General features: G+C 42.5%; 1 protein-coding gene across 3 annotated transcripts in view; it reads right to left on the bottom strand.

Annotated features, from left to right (window-relative positions):
* Positions 1–18,225, bottom strand: part of CBFA2T2 (CBFA2/RUNX1 partner transcriptional co-repressor 2) — a 98,035-nt gene that overhangs the window by 54,501 nt on the left and 25,309 nt on the right. The window contains exon 1 of one of the 3 annotated variants that reach the window (XM_048819884.2): positions 10,177–10,483. The exons of the other annotated variants lie outside the window; for them this stretch is intronic. The gene's annotated coding sequence lies outside the window, so the exon portion shown is untranslated. Of the gene's footprint in view, positions 1–10,176; positions 10,484–18,225 lie in introns of those variants that run through there. 3 annotated transcript variants of the gene reach the window in all.

Below are 18,225 nucleotides of genomic sequence, written 5' to 3' on the forward strand. Positions count from 1 at the left end.
TTGATGCTGGAGCACAAACGGTGGGAGTGGGAGGGAGGGGGGTCAGAGGGGAGGAGGAAAGAATCATATTAGCTCAATCTCTGATAACTATGCCATGTGCAGTGATTTTACACCAGACAGACTCGAGTAAGGTGTCACAGTATTATTAATTTATATACTGGCAAGACAAGTGAGAACTCATTACAAGCTACATTCAAGCCCAACAAGTAAATTAAAGGGACTAGAAGTTAATTTTCTAGACCAGGGGCCAACTTATAAATGGACACCAAGGCCACTGCCCCAATTCTGGACACTTTCAGTCCTTTGAACCGCGTGCTGATTTAGGGATTACTTTGCCACTTTTCCATTCCCATAAACGCAAAGTTCACATAGCAAAACAGTTGCCGGATTGCCTTCCTCCTTCCCCTACATTACTAATTAAACTCTCTTCAGAAGTCATGTGAAAATTCTTTCCATGTGCAGTCTTTGATAACAACTTTTTACAATACATTTTAAAAAAAAAGTCAGAGAGTTACTATTTCCTGACCCGCACACTTCCCCCTGAAGAGGTGATCTATTTTATTAATGACAGGAATTAGTAATTTTTATAAAACAGAGATGCTGCTCCAACCTTCTCATCCCAAGGACCTTAAACCAGTTATTTTTTATAGGGGAGTGAAAGACAATGACCTGGGTAGGGTCCCTGTGAGGAAAAAAAAAAAAAGACACCTTGGTTATATTGGTGAAAGACAGGGGAGATTGCTAAATGCACATAAGATTAAGCAGCATCACAGCAGCAGAATCAGAAGGTTATACCAACAGCAGGGAGAAGGTCACTGGAATAATCCCCAGCTCATCTGCTGCTGAGAAGAACCTGCGGGTTTCAGGACAGTGACATTAGGTAAAGCAGCTTCTTTTGAAAGAGAGTGATATAGTAGGTAGGCTCCTTCCATATTACAGGCACTTTCAGTAAACACCATATGGTCTGATCATTTAATTGGGGAGAAGAAACCCCTTAAATTTGGGATTTGACTTTGTAGGTTTAATGCAAGTCTGAAGAAAGCTGCTGGGGATATTCCGAAAGGCCATTTTACTAGCCTCACATGTTTTCGACACGTTTTCTCATCTCCGATTTATCTACACAGATCCGATCTTCCCTTACAGAGCATCTACTACTGTCAAACTCCAAAGAAGCTGCCCTATCGTAAATGCAAAACCAATTGTGTACAGCACTGAAATGCTCGGACTGCATTCCCACCTTGCAGAGACAGAGACATCTTCATCGTACAATTTTTGAGGCCATGGATTAGACGGCAAATCTCAAATGAATCCAAGGAAGAATCTGCAACAAACAAAGCTGTCAGAGATGTCTTCTGGAGGATTATGGTCCATTTCCTATCCTTTTAAGGAACTGTACTTCTCAGCTCATCTGCCGATGCTAGAATGGCCCTCAAGAAGCCGGTACGAGTGACAAATGCCTTAAAGACTGACTCTGAGGCCTCAATTTCATCAGATGATTCTATTCTCTTAGCTGTTGGTTCCTTGGACAGAAATCACCCCTTCCATAGGGATCACTGTAGCATTGATCACAGACAGAATTCTGAAGGCAGATGCTGCAGTAGTAACAAATTCTCTCATTTTTTTTAAATAAAAAAGAACAGTCTATCTAGCCCCTTTACCTTACCTGGGCATTATCCTACTGCTTTGATAAGATCATCCAGCAAGTGATGGAGGAAAATGTGAATCTCCTTGGATTTGGAAAGAAAGCACTTCTGGTGACTTGGCCAGCCCTACCACTCTGTTCTGGATCCTCTGCCCATGGAGGCTGGATCCCAAGCATAGGCAGGAACTTGTTGAACCTCGCCTCAAACAAATGGGGGCGAGGGGAATAGTCTATTCAGAGCTCCCTCCTCCTGATAAGATCTGGACAGCTTTCCTATTTCTTGAGAGGAGAATATGGAAGGTTATGAAGCTCTATGACCTTTCTCAGAACAATGTTTGGATTTTTTTGACTTGTGTTAATGGGAGTCCTCCTTGACTTCCAGTTTCTCTTTACCAATGAGTGCGTCATTGATTCAAACAGAGGAGTTTCACTTTAGACAAGCATTTTAGGGGCTCTAAGGCAATCAGTTCAGTCTTTGGAGGCCATTTGCTCCTAGTGGAAACCAGAGAAGGCTGGCTGGTTTCCTCTCACATGTGAATATTTAAGTGCTTTGACAGAGACCCACAGGTATCCACTGTAGAGGAAGGCTGAGGAGTGATAGCAAGTTGCAATAGCTGAAAATAAGGGCATGTGGGGTAGGATGTCACATACATTGCTTCAGGGGTGCTGGAACAATTTGTACAGTGGGGATGCTAAGAGCCATTGAACCAAATTGTAAACTTTGTACATAATGGAAACCACTTCAAGCCGGGGGGGCTGCAGCACTCCCAGCACCCATGCATTGCTGCCACCCGAGAGCGAGCGAGAGAGAGAGAGCGTCTTCATTATCTCCTGGGGAATGTGTAGCTGCCTTAAACTAAGGTGGAAGGGCTGGAGCAGCCCACTTGCCCCTGGCAGGAGACTTGAAACCCTAAAGGGAGAGTTGATGTCACGAGGCTGTCCCTCTGCAAAGCCCACTAGAGAGAGCAGAGGCCCCAGTAGGGAACTGCTTTGCCACCCTCCCCCACTGCAGCTGCTGCTGGGCACTGAGGTGTTGGCTGCACGGACTCCTGAACTGGCAAAGGCGCCACGGCTGCCTGCTGTTATACTGCTAAATCTCTCGAGAAGAGCTGGGGAGCAGAAAAGCGTCTGAGCTCGATGGCTGCTCCTACAGCTAGACACTTGTCCGGCCCGAACACCAACTGTGGGGCTGGACCTGTTCCTCATCAAGCATCACAGAGAGAACTACCTGCCGCAGCCCCTGCATGCCAGAGCTGTTCCATCTCAACCCTGCCCAGCCCTCTTCCCTTGCTTCATCATTTTGCCCATTCTGACAGGGAGGCAGGGGAGGGAAACAACAGCCACAGGGCCCCAGAAAGCTCAGCTCCCACTGAATTTGGTTCCACTGTCAGAATTTGGTAGGGGGCCAAGCTGAAGATAAAGTTAATTTATCTTAAAAAAATAAAATAAAGGAAAACTAGTTAAAAGACTCAAATCTGCTGCTTGGGCTTCTTTGGAAGCAGAGAATGCTGGGTAATTCTCCAGAGGGGCAATCTCTAGCCCCGGCACCACAAAGGTTTGACCTCCATCCAGTTGTTTAGGCTGCTGGACACCAGCGGGGAATAAAACCAGGAATCCCAACACCCTTATGAGGTAGGGAAGTCTTATCAGTATTTTATAGGATAGGTAAATACACCACTTGACAGTTTTCCCAAAGTCATAAGCAAGTCAGGGGCAGAGCCAGGGATAGAACACAGGAGTCCCAGCTCTTCACTTTGGTGACAACAAAAGTTTTTGGTTTGATTCCTATTAATTCTGCAAGGTCAACACAGCTACGGGAGGAAAGGTGAGAGAGTTTGATTCTCATCTGATTCAAGTATCATAATAAATGGGATAGTTGCATAACTGGGCTGTCCAGGTGTAACAGAGAAAGATTTTTTGCGGGTGATGATGAGGCACAAGCCAGAAAGAATGCCATTTGATTTCAGATCCTAGGCTGAGGTGCAGGGCTGACAGAAATGTGTTTTACCCCTTTATAATCTAAGCACATTTAACCTGGAGTCACAAGGAGAAACTGGGAGCTCCAAAGTGCTATTTTTACAGTAAAAACACAGTTTAAATGGTTTAGATTTAAAACAAAATCAAAACACACCATTCTTGAGATGTGTTATATTAATATTAAAAAAAGAGGAGTGCTCTGCTCCTAGCAACTATATCATCCACATTTTTTAAATAACCGTCTCCGCTGCCCCTCCCTTCGTCTGTCTAAACTTATGAAATTAACAATCAACTTATAGAAATAGCAGCATCTATTCTCTTGTGGTTCACTGAACTGTGATTTGCTCATCTGGTTCATAGGTATGGCACAACAGGATATAAAAGATGATAGCTAAATAGTTTCCATTAAAGATCATCCAAAAAATAGCAGAATTTTCCTGTTAGCAAGATGCCTCATCTCTGGATATTTCAAAGATTTAATTTACTGCCCATCGGCCCTTGGTTATTTCACTTTTACAGGGGAGGAGAGGGAGGAAGAAAGAGAATGGGGGGGAGGGGGGGATAATTAGCTTCACTTGTAAAATGTTAGTAACCATCCTAATACTAAGTAGAATGCAGAGCCTATTGGGGGGTCTAATAGATTTCAGGGTATTGTTCTTTGTGAGTAATAAAGTGCAGGGGGTGGGAGGGGGGGGGAAGGCAAATCAGTAAGTGGATATTACTTCTTACCACAACCCCATATGGAAGTAATCAAGCGCAAGGGTGGCAGCTGGAGCCAATAACAGTCACCTGCAGTTGAGGGACATGGGGGTTTCGGATGGGTTTTTAATGCTAATTTTCTTCAGAAACAATGAGCTAGAAAAAGCAGAGTAACAGACGAGGCTGGATGAATAGAGACCAGCCAGAACAATAGCTGCACCTGGTGTTAAGAGCAAAGGAACAGAGCCGGCACGCGTCAACAGCATAGGGCACATCTGTTACCCTCACAATAACCCCCCCCCATCCTCCCTTCCCGCTCCTCCAGCATGGTAAGTAATACGAGGTCTTTAAACATTCACAGCTTGCAGCTCAGCAACAGGTTTGAGTTCTTTCAAAGCAGCAGCATTCTCTGCACACTCCCTTTCCCTCCTCATTTAGATTTAGTTAAATAACAGACAGCTGTCAATACAGGGATGGCTATTTAAGTTCCATGGTCAGACTGGAAGAAAGTCGTCTGATTTGTGGGCCAACTGATAGATTTTTGGCTTTTCGTCATGCAGCTTTCGTGGCACTGAAGAGTAACAGTGGACACTTAAAAGTTCCAGCCGCTAACAACGTTCTTCTAGCCGAAAGTCCACCCACCTGATCATGAATTGCAATAGAGATGCCACAACTAAGAAAGGAGGAAATGCTGCATCAGAGCAGGGGACTCGGGACAATGAAACTCATTAAGCCTTGTTTTAAAAACTCAGGGTAGGTTTTAAAGTGACACTGCCCAAAGCTGTTAAGAACAATGTTAATTACTTGGTTTGTAAAGTGCTATAAGAATACAATGAGTTAAGACTCTTAATACCGAGCGGATGGTGACAGTTTTACACATGTGGAAATCCAGTTTATGGGGAAAAAAGTCTACAGCCTGTGTATATGGGTCAGACTAGAAGTTCACAATGCTTCTGTCTGGCCTTAGAGTCTATGCAACTGAGGAACAAAGAAATTACACGCCCCTGGTCACGCAGAAAATCTCTAGCAGATCCAAGAATGGAACCCAAGTCCGACTCCTAGTTCCATACTTTAAGTACAAGACCACCACTTCCCTGTACTTCAAGGCCCCTGCTATCATATGTAAGCAGAAATATGGGTATTTTCTGATACACTTCAGGAGCCACTTCCAAATCTTTGTAAAAGTGAAGTAAGTAAAAGAACATCTCAGAAGTAAAGTCTAATTAGCCTTTGTGTAGGGTACAACATGGCTTTCCCAATGACCACTGTCAAATTTTTCTTAGAACACAATTTTATACCTAATCTCTGAAAAACAATGGAGTATGTAAATATTAGCTAGACATCAAGTTTGGTCAAGGAAGGTTTACCATCTATCTCAGCTCTTCTAGCATGTAAAAAAAGAGTAGGTGACACTAAGTGACTCTCTTTCTCTTCAGTTCAAATTTAAAAACACAATGTTATCTAATGCTGCCCGTAAGCCTTTTAACAAATATCTCCCTCCACACATTTCACAGATGTCCCTTCATATTCTGTTGCATTGTACTCAGCGATCTAGTAATATAATGGGAACTGCGTCTGGGTACCAATCAAATTAGAGATTCTTTCTCCAAATCATAAAAACTATAAATGGGAAAGCGAACAGTCCATTTAGTCCTCCCCATACCAAATCAGGGTTGTAAACCATGGTATTTTCTACTAAGAGTAACTAAACATGGCATTGGGAGTTTCCATGTTTACAATCCCAATTACTTACACAAGACGCTGAATCTGGAACTGCCAGCCTTGCAAACTTAACCTGGAATCCAGAAGTCAGGCACTGTTCTTTCCTTCTTGTGCATTACCATCATGACTAAAAAGTTCTGCAGGCCAAATTATGCCTTCAATGACATGTGAGCAACGCCTTCGCCTTCAAGTGGGTATGCAAAGGTGTAACCAACTGGGACTTGGTAAACAATTATGTTGATGAAGCCCTAGAAGAAATCAAATCCAGATCTCTCTTAGGGTATGTCTACACTGCAATTAGACACCCGCAGCAGGCCAGTGCCAGATGACTCAGGCTCGTGGGGTTCAAGCTAAGGGGTTATTTAATTGCAGTATAGACAATTGGGCTCAAGTTCTGGGACTCTCCCACCTCACAGGGTCTTAGAGCCTGGGCTCCAGCCTGCGCATCTATGCCACAATTAAACAGCCCCCTCAGCCTGAGCCCTGCAAACCCAAGACAGCTGGCACAGGTTTTTAATTGCAGTGTAGACATAACCTCAGTGATGATGGCGCTGTAGGCCTATGAGAACTGACCCTGTAAAATTAGAGCCCCATCTAAAACCCATTGAAATAGATGGGAGTTTTTCACAGACTTCAGTGGGCACTGGATCAGGCCCTCAGCACTATTAGCAGACACAATTCAAATACACCAAGCAGGTATGTGAAGCAAGAAGATAACACTTTTCCATAATCGCTACTCATAGAGAAATTGCACTTGTATTTGTTTTTTCCAGTTTTAAATGACCCATGTGATGGTGCTTCCATCATTCCTCTAGGAAGACTATTCCAGTCTAGGAATACTCTTCAGATTAAGAATGTATCCCTGTAGTCAATTTAAGATGTGCTCTAATTAATCTCTTACTCTTAGCAATACCCCACTGGCCCACTCTGAGCAATTCCACTCCCTTTCTGTGGTTACAGCCTTCTAGTACTCGGTTTTGGTTATATTTCCCTTAGTCATCATCCAATCACGCTACACATGCTTAGTTCTCTTAACCTTCTCACACAAATCAGCCCTTCAAGATCCTTAATTTTGCATCATTTTCTGATTTCAGCTCCAATTTGCTGATGTCTTTCAGTATAGCGGTGTTCAGAAAAACCAGAGCTACCACTGATTCCAACAGGTCCGTGTGTAAGCTCAAAAGCTTCTCTCTCTCACCAAGAGAAGTTGGTCCACTAAAAGATATTATACCTCACCCACCTTTTCTCTCTAATATCCTGGGACTGACACGGCTACACCACCACTACTTCCAAATAAACTAAATGTGAGTTAGTGTGACAGAATTAACCAATTTATTTGAGCATAAGCTTTCGTGAGCCACAGCTCACTTCATCGGATGCATACTGTGGAAAATACAGAAGATGTTTGTTTTTATGCACACAAATCATGAAAAAATGGGTGTTTATGACTACAAAAGGTTTTCTCTCCCCCCACCCCACTCTCCTGCTGGTAATAGCTTATGTAAAGTGATCACTCTCCTTACAATGTGTATGATAATCAAGGTGGGCCATTTCCAGCACAAATCCAGGAGAGTGATCACTTTATATAAGCTATTACCAGCAGGAGAGTGAGATGGGGGAGAGAAAACCTTTTGTAGTGATAAACACCCATTTTTTCATGATTTGTGTGCATAAAAACAAACATCTTCTGTATTTTCCACAGTATGCATCCGATGAAATGAGCTGTAGCTCACGAAAGCTTATGCTCAAATAAATTGGTTAGTCTCTAAGGTGCCACAAGTACTCCTTTTTTTTTTTTTGCGAATACAGTCTAACACGGCTGTTACTCTGAAATGTGGCAGAATTAGTTCTTAGCAGTTGTGGAAATAGTGAGGCGATGCTTCTTCTTGAGGGTGGCAGAATGCAAGGTCCTAAGTAGACTAATACAAAGTCATGAACTTTCACTTCTTTTGAACAGCTGAATAGTTTGACCAGATCCTATTTTATCCATGCACTCTCCCATTCCTATATATCTATAATGATTATCCATATAATTCTGGACAACCCGTGGGTGTTAAACAAAAAAAAAAAAAACATAGCTAGATGTTACCTCTGTTCTAAGCACTTTTTCCCCCAAATGTTCCCTGAACATCCTGCAGTATTGTTCTAATCTCTTCTTCTCTTTCTCAGGACTCAGTCTTCTGCAGAACTCGAACATGAATTTGGCAGGCTAGTTGTTTAAAATAAAGACTAATAGCCCAATTGTGCAGTCCAAACATAGGCAAAACTCCTGATAACTTAACTGGGAGTTTGCTTGCATAGTGACTGCAGGATCAAGTCTTAAATGGAGTAAAGTCATTTCAATGAGTGACAGCATTAACTCTGGCAAATTCTGCAGGTCTTCAATACCATCATAGCTGAAGCTACCCAACTGTACCAGAAATAGCACACACACTGATGCAAATAAAACATAACATGAAACTTCACTGTTAGGAATTTGCACACGCTTGTATGGTTTGTGACATTCTTCCTTCATTCTGGCATGTTCTGGGATGTTAATTTGCACAGCATTGCCCAGTATGCTTTCACAGCTACTTCCTAGGTGTTGGAAATCAAGAGACAAACAGCAAGGTTTAGATGCCCATGTGCAGAGTCACTTTCATCAGCCAAGGTGTTGGCTTGCAAAGCATACGGAAACAGCCTACACCCAGTGAATGTTTGCAAACTCAAGAGAAAGAAAATTATTTAAGATGGTAAGAGCATGTAAGTAAGAATAATGAAATGAGACTAAGAATAGGGACATTTAGGCTGACTAGCAGGATAAACTTGCTGCCAGTGAGCTCTATCAGGCTGTGGAACAATTCTCCCAAGGGAAGCCCTGACACTTGACAGGTTTAAAAACTAGCTTGGACAAAGCACTAGTAAGTGTACAATAGGGAATAGTCCTGCACTGGCAGGGAGATGTAGTAGATAACCCAACAAATATTTTCCATCTATGATTCTGTAGCAAGGTTTCCCACCCTCACTTTTAGCCTTCAGAACTTAAGTGTGGATTCTGGTATATTTGGTGCAACTGGGCAGCATTTCATGGATGAGCATAAGGGGAACACAATGGATTATAAATGCAGTAGCTCTGGAGTTTAGTGATGCAAAAAGAGAGCCAATAATTGTTAGTGGAATACACAAACATTCAGCCCCAGTGTCAATAGCTCACCGGGTGTTCAACGGTATAATTTTTACAGTAGTATGCCCTGATGGATCAGAGGAACCTTTTTAAAACTGCTGAACCTTTGCAAAAAAAAGGAAAACAAAAAGCAGGTTTAAGATGTATATGCAAGATTGGGAAATCCAGTAGAATAAAATGGAATCCAACGTACAGTAGCCTTGCAATATAAATTTTAACAGCAAAGCGAGATGTTACTACATCACAAAACTGAAATGAGGTATTTAAATGTTGGTAGCATCAATAGCTGCTTTTGAGAGTATAAAGACAAAAAGGTAGCATTCTCTCGCACAATGCAGAGAAAAAATGCGTGTGTGGGGGGGAAGCATTAAAATTAAGAACATTTGGGAGCTGATGGAGGAGACACAACCCTATAAATTTACTCCTATATTATAAATCTCAGTTTATAAAATATGATTTTGCAAAACTGAGAATATAGCTTACCACAATGAAAAACACATTGCATTAAAAAAATCCTCCCACTTTTCCATTTCCCATTAGACAAGGAAATGCTCAATGCTAGCCTTCTACCCAGGAAAACCAAACCCTTCCATCGCAATGTAAAGAACAGAAAGCTCTAACGCAGTTCTCCTTAGAAAAATAGTTTACTATTTTTTTAGCTGCATAATCCACGCACCAAATCAGCTCATCTATTGAAGTTTTTACCAGCAGAACCACTGCAGTCTAAACGAGATGAGATGGTTAGAGAGGGGAGGGCGACATTGCAAAGCACTGCATATGTAAGGGTTCACATACACAGACATACACCCTCTCACACGATCTGAGCTCAAGGTTCAACTGATCCACAGAACAGAAAAATGTTTCTACTCTTAAAAATTAGCACACAGCAAAACAGCATAACAAAAAACAAAAAAACCCCACAGCTAAACCTCTTAAAAAATGTTTTTAAATCAAATTTAAAAATATTGCTTACCCGAAATATCCAGGTTACAACCAACCAGCTGCTGTAGAATTCACCTAATTTCTTCGACATAAATAAAATGCTCCTCTTTTTTTGCTCTTAATCTTCGAGCACAGCCTCAGACCAGCCTTCCTTCTTTCATTAGCTGGACATGTGTCAGCTCTCTCACATCTGCGATTTCTCACTGACTAGAGCCGCCTGTCCGATCCCAGGGAAACACAGATGGATCCCAGATGGGAAGGTCCAGCCAAACAGACCAGCTCTTTACCTCGCCAGAATACCCAGATATAGACACACACCCTCCCTTCTTTCTCTCTCTCTCTCTCTCTCTCTGTTACCAGGGCTCCTTGCCAGCTGATGTCACTAAGCACACACCTACCAGTGACTCTCAGCCACTTTGACATTAACTTGTTAAATACCCATAATTTGTTTATGGCTGACAATAACATTGATACTGCGCTACAACAATCCATGCTAGCTCCCCGTGAAGAGGGGCTTCAAAGGATAAGACTATTGGACGTTCAACTGGACTGACCCTTCCAAAATCCTTTACGCCTTCATGCTTACACAGCTCTTGTTTGTGGAGAATGCCTGTTGTAAATTATTCTCGTAGGCAGCCTGTAGTGCTGAAGAGAGCCTTAATTTTAGCACTCAGTTTTAAAACCTGGATTTGGATAAACTGTTTGGTAAACAGATTAATTTTCTGAAGGTTTCCTAGTACATGTAAATCTTTCGTGTAAACAGCCTTCAAATTTCAGTCCCAGTTTGCAAAATTGCAAAGCTGGCATGTGTTAACAATTAGAAGCAATAAGAAGATACTATTCTCATGGTGCAAGAATATATAACCAGGGTTGGAAAACTCAGAGGGGGAGTGATTAAATACGTAACATACTAATCACAGAGGAGGTGAACTGTTAAAGAAAAACATGCCTTATTGTTTAGTGCTATGTATAATGGATTCATGGGATAAATCTTTTTTTTAGCAGTCACCAAGGAAGCTCATAGAAGAAAGCCATTGGACACAACCAACTTGGAGTGTTTCCGTAAAGTATTTTGGGCTGGTCTACACTAGAAAAAATTAGATTGACCCAACTATGTCGCTCAGGGATGTGAAAAATCCACCACCCCAAACTGACCTAACCCCCCAGTGTAGACAGCACTTGTTCAAAGGAAGAATTCTTCTGTTTACCTAGCCATTGCCTCTCAGGGAGTAGATTTACTACAGCAAGAGGGGAACCCCAATCATAACTGCAGTAGGTATCTACACTGAAGCGCTACAGCTGTGCCTATCTACCACTAAGCGTAAGCATAGCCTTAGACATGATAGCTCTGCAACAGGTAAGCACCTCTGCCAGGATTCTCACTTTGCTGTAGCCACTCACCAACATACACCTTGGACAACAACAGACCTCAGCCGGCAGCAACTACAGTGATCACATTGCACCAGTGCTTCACACATGGAGCCAGATGCTGGGAACTAGGGGTTGCACAGTTCACTTCCACAGCCAGTGCCCCACATACAAGGGTCCCTGCTTGAGTTCCACACTGCTTCAGCTCCTTGAAGGAGGAAAGAGGTGACCGCACCACCACACTGCCTCTGGGGACTTCCTTGAGCTGTGCAGGTTCAAACATGTAACATGGCCCTTTTAAAAATCCTGTGGGCAACACTGAAAGTTTCCCATCTATTTGTCTGAAAGCTAGGCAGCTCAACAAAACTCCCAGCACCTAATGACAATGTAAAGCCCAACATTGCCAAGACTACCAAATGCTGACTTAAAAAAGGGGAAATCCTGATTAAGATGTAATTCTCTGAAGATCTTTGGCACAAATATGGCAGAGGTGGCTGATGATGGATGGTAGATAGTTATTTAGCTTCCCTGAGAATTTTACTGCATGATTCTACCACAATGATATCTAAGGGCCAATCGTGCAATGGGACTACTCCAGGCAGAGAGTACTATGTATGATAAAAATACTTGCAGGAACAGGCCCCAGGCTACTGGAACTTATACAGAAAATGAATGGCCTCAGACAATTAGAACCCAGGGATGCTGGCCAATTACTGACCCAAAACTGGTAAGGGTGGTTCTCAGTTATTAAATTCCCAGTGCTTTGTTTGGTTACTGGTCCTCAGAAACCCACAGCCCCAGGCTCACAACAGACAAGGCCACTTCAGTGTCTCATCTCCCTCTTCATCCCCAATTTGCCCTGTTTCTCATCATTCCCAAGTCAAGTCAAGAACGCCTCATTTCTCTTGGGAGGGTGGAATACAAGGGGATAGGGAGGGAGAGGAGGAGCTTTTAAAGTAAAGGTTAAAACAGTGCTCTGTGGGAGAGGGAGCTAGTCCTTCCTAAGCAGCAAGGGTGGGGTTAGAGGTACTGAGGGAAAGAACTCCAGTCACTTGAGCGTGCCCCCTACCAACTCAGTAATAACAGCACCCTGGACTCACACATGCTTCTGTCTTCAGCTTTGGAGTTTCAGCCCACAGAGCCACAATCAGGATTTACAGGACCCAACATGTGTGCCATCCTTCCCTTTGGGCAGCACTCTGTCAGAACATGGTAATGGGGTGTCTGCTCACAAAGGAGAATTTCCTCCTAAATAACATATGAAGTCATTCAATCACAAGGCTTCACCCCTCTTAAACTTAGTTGGTGGGGATTGTTTTCTATATTTAACTAAAAAAAAAAAAAAAAAAAAAAAGGTCTGTTCAAATATCCCCAAAGCCTCTATTTATTTGTGCTCTACAGTCAGTCAACCAGCCAGCAGAGGGGGCACTAGTTTCAGCCTATTCTCAGATCTCTATGTCCCATGAAGTGACAACCAAGGTGTCAGTGCATCAATAAGAAAGTTAGCTATAACAAAATGATGTTAAAATTTCAGTTTCCTTGAGAAGAAAGGGTTCAAATGGAAATTAGTAAACCTAAGTGTCCCTTTACAATAGTTTCCCTTTGCAAGAGAGTTCACTTTCAACTATGCTTGTTATTAGTATAGTACATCTGAACGACGTGATTCATTCCAACGGCTAGGGGAGGGTATCACTTGGAGAGCTGACACATTTAGCCTTTCTGCCCCAAAGAAATTGAACCAGAGTTTACATTTGCAATCAGTCCCCTACAGCTATGCAACTGTTCTGTAAAACAGTTTACATCGGAGAGATTAAAGCAGGTGAAGTACTGATCTGTTCATGAGAGGTTTCATTTGAAAAAGTTAGGGTTTTGGGTGTGTTTATCGCCTTTTACAAAGCACATGCAAAATACTGAGGCTCTCAATATTTCACAAAACAAGAGAGAAAAAAAGTGCATCTTAGTTATGCAGACAAAAAAGATAAAAAAACCAAAATTTTAAAATTTAAGAACTATTTTCCTCATGTTTTGGCCTGCAGTCCCAAACACCACCAGGGGAAAAGTCAATTTGCAACAGCTGCGGACAGCTAGTTCAGTCCAAGGACTAAACAACACAATTAGGGAAACCGGGAAAATATTAATGCAACAGTTTCACAAAAACTGTTAAATATTGTTTTATTATTGTTGCGGTGCAAATGTATTCCCCCAAATTCAGAGGCCCTGGGGGCATCTCACCATCCTTATACAGTCAGAAGCATGACTGTATAAGAATGGCACCTTACTCAACAGATGTGCTCTGTGGTTCAGATTCATATCTTTGTTTTGTGACAAAAAAAGCTTTTCCTTTAAGTCCTGGTAGCTAGCCCAGCTCTGAGAGAGAGAACTGAATATTTTTTTTATTTTTATTTTATTTTTTATTTTTTTTTGCTTTGTCAACTAGGTTCCATCTGCAAAATCCCTTGTTATTGGTTACCGTGCATAAGCCAAAGAACCCATCTCAGTTTCCAGAACTCAAAGTGAGTTTGCAGGATATAGCATTAAAAGAAACAGGCCAGACTATTGTCAGCTACTGCTAAGGAGCACAGATTAAAGGGCGGGGCGGGGGAGGCGGAGAATACAAAAAGATGGCATAGAGCTTGCTCTTGATTTCCACCCAATTCTGCTGTACATACAGCTAGTTCCCAAGTATAAATTAGAACAGGCATAGACTGCTTTAACTCTGGCTGCAAACGGCCCCAAGAGGCCAAAACTGCAGTCAGGAACAGACACAGCACAAGAAAGTCCAAGCCACATCATCTTTCCTCTAGTCAACCCCATATGCTGGCAGCAGGGTGAGGGTGTAGCAGAGGAGGCTCTATGACCGTAGAAGTCCCCCATGTGGTGGCATGATCCTCCCAGGGCCAAATATACCAGCTCTACAATCAGATTCCCCACATGTTGCAGTGTAATATGGACACACTGCCCAGATGGATCTGGTCAAACATCTTTTTTCTTGTAACATGAGCAAAGTCGCTCAAGTCATTTGGATACAAATATGAAGCCTCACAGTGCCTTTTTAAGAGAGCCACTTTTCAGAGTATAACCATGGGCGACTAAGATACCCACACCTTGAGGTGTGTGATTGGGACCACATCCATACTCTGTGCAAAGAAGCACACTGCAGTATACACAAGTTTTTCAAATCCTTGTTGTACTAGTGGCTTTGATTGGATGTGTCGTACCAGTGTTATTAAAATGACAGAAAGCTACTCTGATAGCAAGGGCACTTCATGATACCACCCCATCAATGGCAGAAAGCTTCTGAGGAGCCATCAGAAGAAAACTACTTTGTCAACAGGCACATGAATTGTTGAGGATTCCCCCCAAACAACTTATTCTTAGGTATTTTTAAAGAAAAAAAAACAAAACCCCAATGGCCTACAAAATTTTATTTCAAGTCGTTATATGCAAGAATGCCTTTGAGAGCACTAACTTTTGTTGTAGCAGTCAATTGTCACTCAGCGGCAAAACAAATCTTTCCCCTTATTTTCACAACCCTGAAAATAGTTTTTAAGTGGAGAAAAATCAGAGACATCAAGGATGTTAAAAGCAGTTTACAGATATATTAATTCAGCGTTACAGAGCTATTAGGAAAATTTTCCCACCCTTTACCAAATTTAAAAGAGAATTTAAAATGTTACTTTACTTGCCTGTGTCAAAACAAGAGAAGAGACATACCCACTTCTCATGAAGGTGAACAGAAATGCACTGCACTGAGTAGCCTCATAGGGTCTGTCTACACAGCAACTAGACACCTGTGGCTGGCCCATGCCAGCTGACTCAGGCTCGTTGGACTCAAGCTGTGGGGCTGTTTCATTGCTGTGTAGACGTCCGAGTTTGGGATGGAGCCCGGGCTCTAGGACCCTTTGAGGTGGGAGGGTCCCAGAGCTCAGGCTGCAGCCCAAACCAGGAAGCCTACACTGCAACAAAACAGCCCTTCAGCCCAAGCCCTGGGAACCCAAGTCAGCTGGCACAGGCCAGTCACGGGTTTTTATTTGCAGCGTAGATATACCCATTGCGACAGAAAGAGGCATCACTGTAATAAAGAAAAATATGCACTTATATGGATGTTTTTTAATCTATAGCTATCAATCACTTTACAAAGGCGAGTGAACCTTGATTAGAGGCCTCATCCAAAGCCTGCTGAAGTCAACAGGAGTCTTTCCATTGACTTCCATGAGCTTTGGATCAAGTCTTACGTGACTTGCCCATGGTCACATAGCCCATCAATGCAACCCATCTCCAAACCCCTTGCTCAGTATTCCATTCACTAGACCAAAAGGGAATGGTTTTGTATCGTTTACTTTTCTTTACAGAGGAAAGTATTTCAAAATAAGTTATCGGTGACTCCTTACTACAAAAGCTCAGCAACTGAGAAACAAAGCAAATCCTTCAACTATGGTGGTATTTCTCTGGAGCAGGTTTCTTGAATCAAATTTTCTGCTAAGCTAACCATCCACTCCCTGCGCCTTTGCCAGCAGAAGGAAAAAATATAAAGACAAGACCTACCAACAAGAAAAAATAAACCATGTAAATTGACAGACATCAAGAAGGATCCCTAGTTAAAACAGGCAACTAGCTAGCTTGTTCTGACAGCAGCCATCGCTAAGGATTCTGCAACCCAGATGTTGATACTGTGCGCGGACACCACCATGGAAAGAACTAATACTGCATGCAGCGGCTAGGAAAATTGCTCTCCCCGTCTCTGTGCATTAATCTGGTTCTACTTTCTTCACATGGGAACGTTCCATGGAAAGAACTATGAAAACAAAGCTTGAACACTGCAGACTATTGATATATGCTGCTAGCTGTGGTTTCTGGGAAAGCAGAGAAATCTGGAGAATTTTTCCAGTTTCCAGTGGAATTTTTATGCCTATCACAGTCCATTTCCCCGGCAAACAGAGAAAATCTGAACGTGCTTTAACTTCTATTACATTCCTCACATATTTCATGATGCACCGTGGCTTTATTTTTTGCTTTCTGGGCTCCTATCTTGGAAAGACACCTCACATTTATTCATGGCAACCATGGAAAGTATTTACCGTTTTAAGCTCCCCACTTTCCACTGCATAGAAAATAAATCCAAAAGTACCAGGGCAGCCAAAGTCATTTGTCAGGGTAAATGGAAACTGTAAATTCATGCTAAATGGAATGCGATGGAAACCAACTGGAATCCTTCTCCGCTTCTAGTCTCCAAGTTTGGCAGGAAAGTCAAACGTTTGGTTGCCCCTTTTATTCCTTATATGAAAGCCACTAGATCCAGGAAGGGACAGCAGACTTGGATGCTTTTGAAGGTTCAGGGGAAGCTCACTGCCTATTGCTGTCTGGGGGGAAACGTGGATAATGCTCATTCAAGTTCGCAAGAGTGCTACACGGAAGCCATTGTCTCAGGTGCACTGACTGGAGATTAGATCTCTTGGTGTGCAGTAAATTCAGTACACTTAAACATACCTGTTTCAACAAGTTCATTGTTTAAACCAGCACATGGCCGATTCTGTTAGCAGGCTTGTCTACCATAACAGGCTGGCCACCTGTTGGTACCAGTGCAATTAATGTTGATTATTTACATGGACTAAGCAGTCAGGGTTTTACCATTTGGTTTTACTATGTCAGGAGTGACCAAACTTACTGACCCTCTGAACCACATAAGACAATCTTCAGAAGTTCGAGAGACAGGGTTGCACCTGTCGGGGCTTCAGCCCCACTGCTGTGGAAGCCCAAAGCCCCGGCAGGTGTGCCCTGTGAAGCTGAAGCCTTGATACCCCTCTCCCCGCTGGGCAGAAGCCCCTACCCCACCACCCCGCTGCAAGATCCCAAGCTCTCACCACCCCACCCCCCGCAGTCTGGTAGGTGGAGAATATACACCAGGTGATGTCAACTTATTTCAAAGTTTGAACTGGGGATGCAAGGAATTTCATTTAACAGCAAGGTGGGCTAAGAAGTGAGTTGGGAATGAAAGTTCAAGAGCAATGAATTAAGCAGACAGACACTTACTACAATGCAGTCTACTGAATTTGTACAGATAATGTTTTCCACATGAGAAAAATGGAAGGAAAGGTTACCTGTTCATTGTTGCCACTCTACCTCACAAGTGAAGAAAAAAAATACCTGAGAATTTTGTATCCTTTCCAACAAAAGGAACTTTTTCTAAATCTAACACCCTTGCCCTGACCAGAAATCCAAGTCCCTGTAGCCGTCACGGGTATTTAAACCAAACACTGAAATATGGAAAATATGAGTAATCCTATTTGGAAAGAGTAAAACCCAGCCTGCAGAGGATTAAATTTAAACAGTTAGTTCAATAGCTCTGTAACAACAATATTTTCCAAGTGGCAGGATGAAAAGATACAAGATTCTGGATTCGTTCAACTTCAGGTGTTCATTAAAAAGATATATATCCTCATAACTCCCATTTCTGCAACTCTTATCTTTCTTAACTAGTCATCTCAGTCAGGATGATTAGGAATATTTACCACCTTTGGAATGTAAACTGGTTGAAATCTTTTTCTGGCAAACTCAATCACCACACTCAGTCACTTCAAAAACCCTCCAGCATTACTCTCTTATAAACCACACTGAAAATCTTTGACATTTTGGGCTATGTATTTAAAGGGCTTCAATCTTTTGTGTCCCTTTGTGCCCACAAGTCCTGTCTCACAGGTTGAAATGACTGTGC

The sequence above is a fragment of the Caretta caretta genome, chromosome 13 (genome assembly GCF_965140235.1).
Source record: "Caretta caretta isolate rCarCar2 chromosome 13, rCarCar1.hap1, whole genome shotgun sequence".
NCBI lineage: Eukaryota > Metazoa > Chordata > Testudines > Cheloniidae > Caretta > Caretta caretta.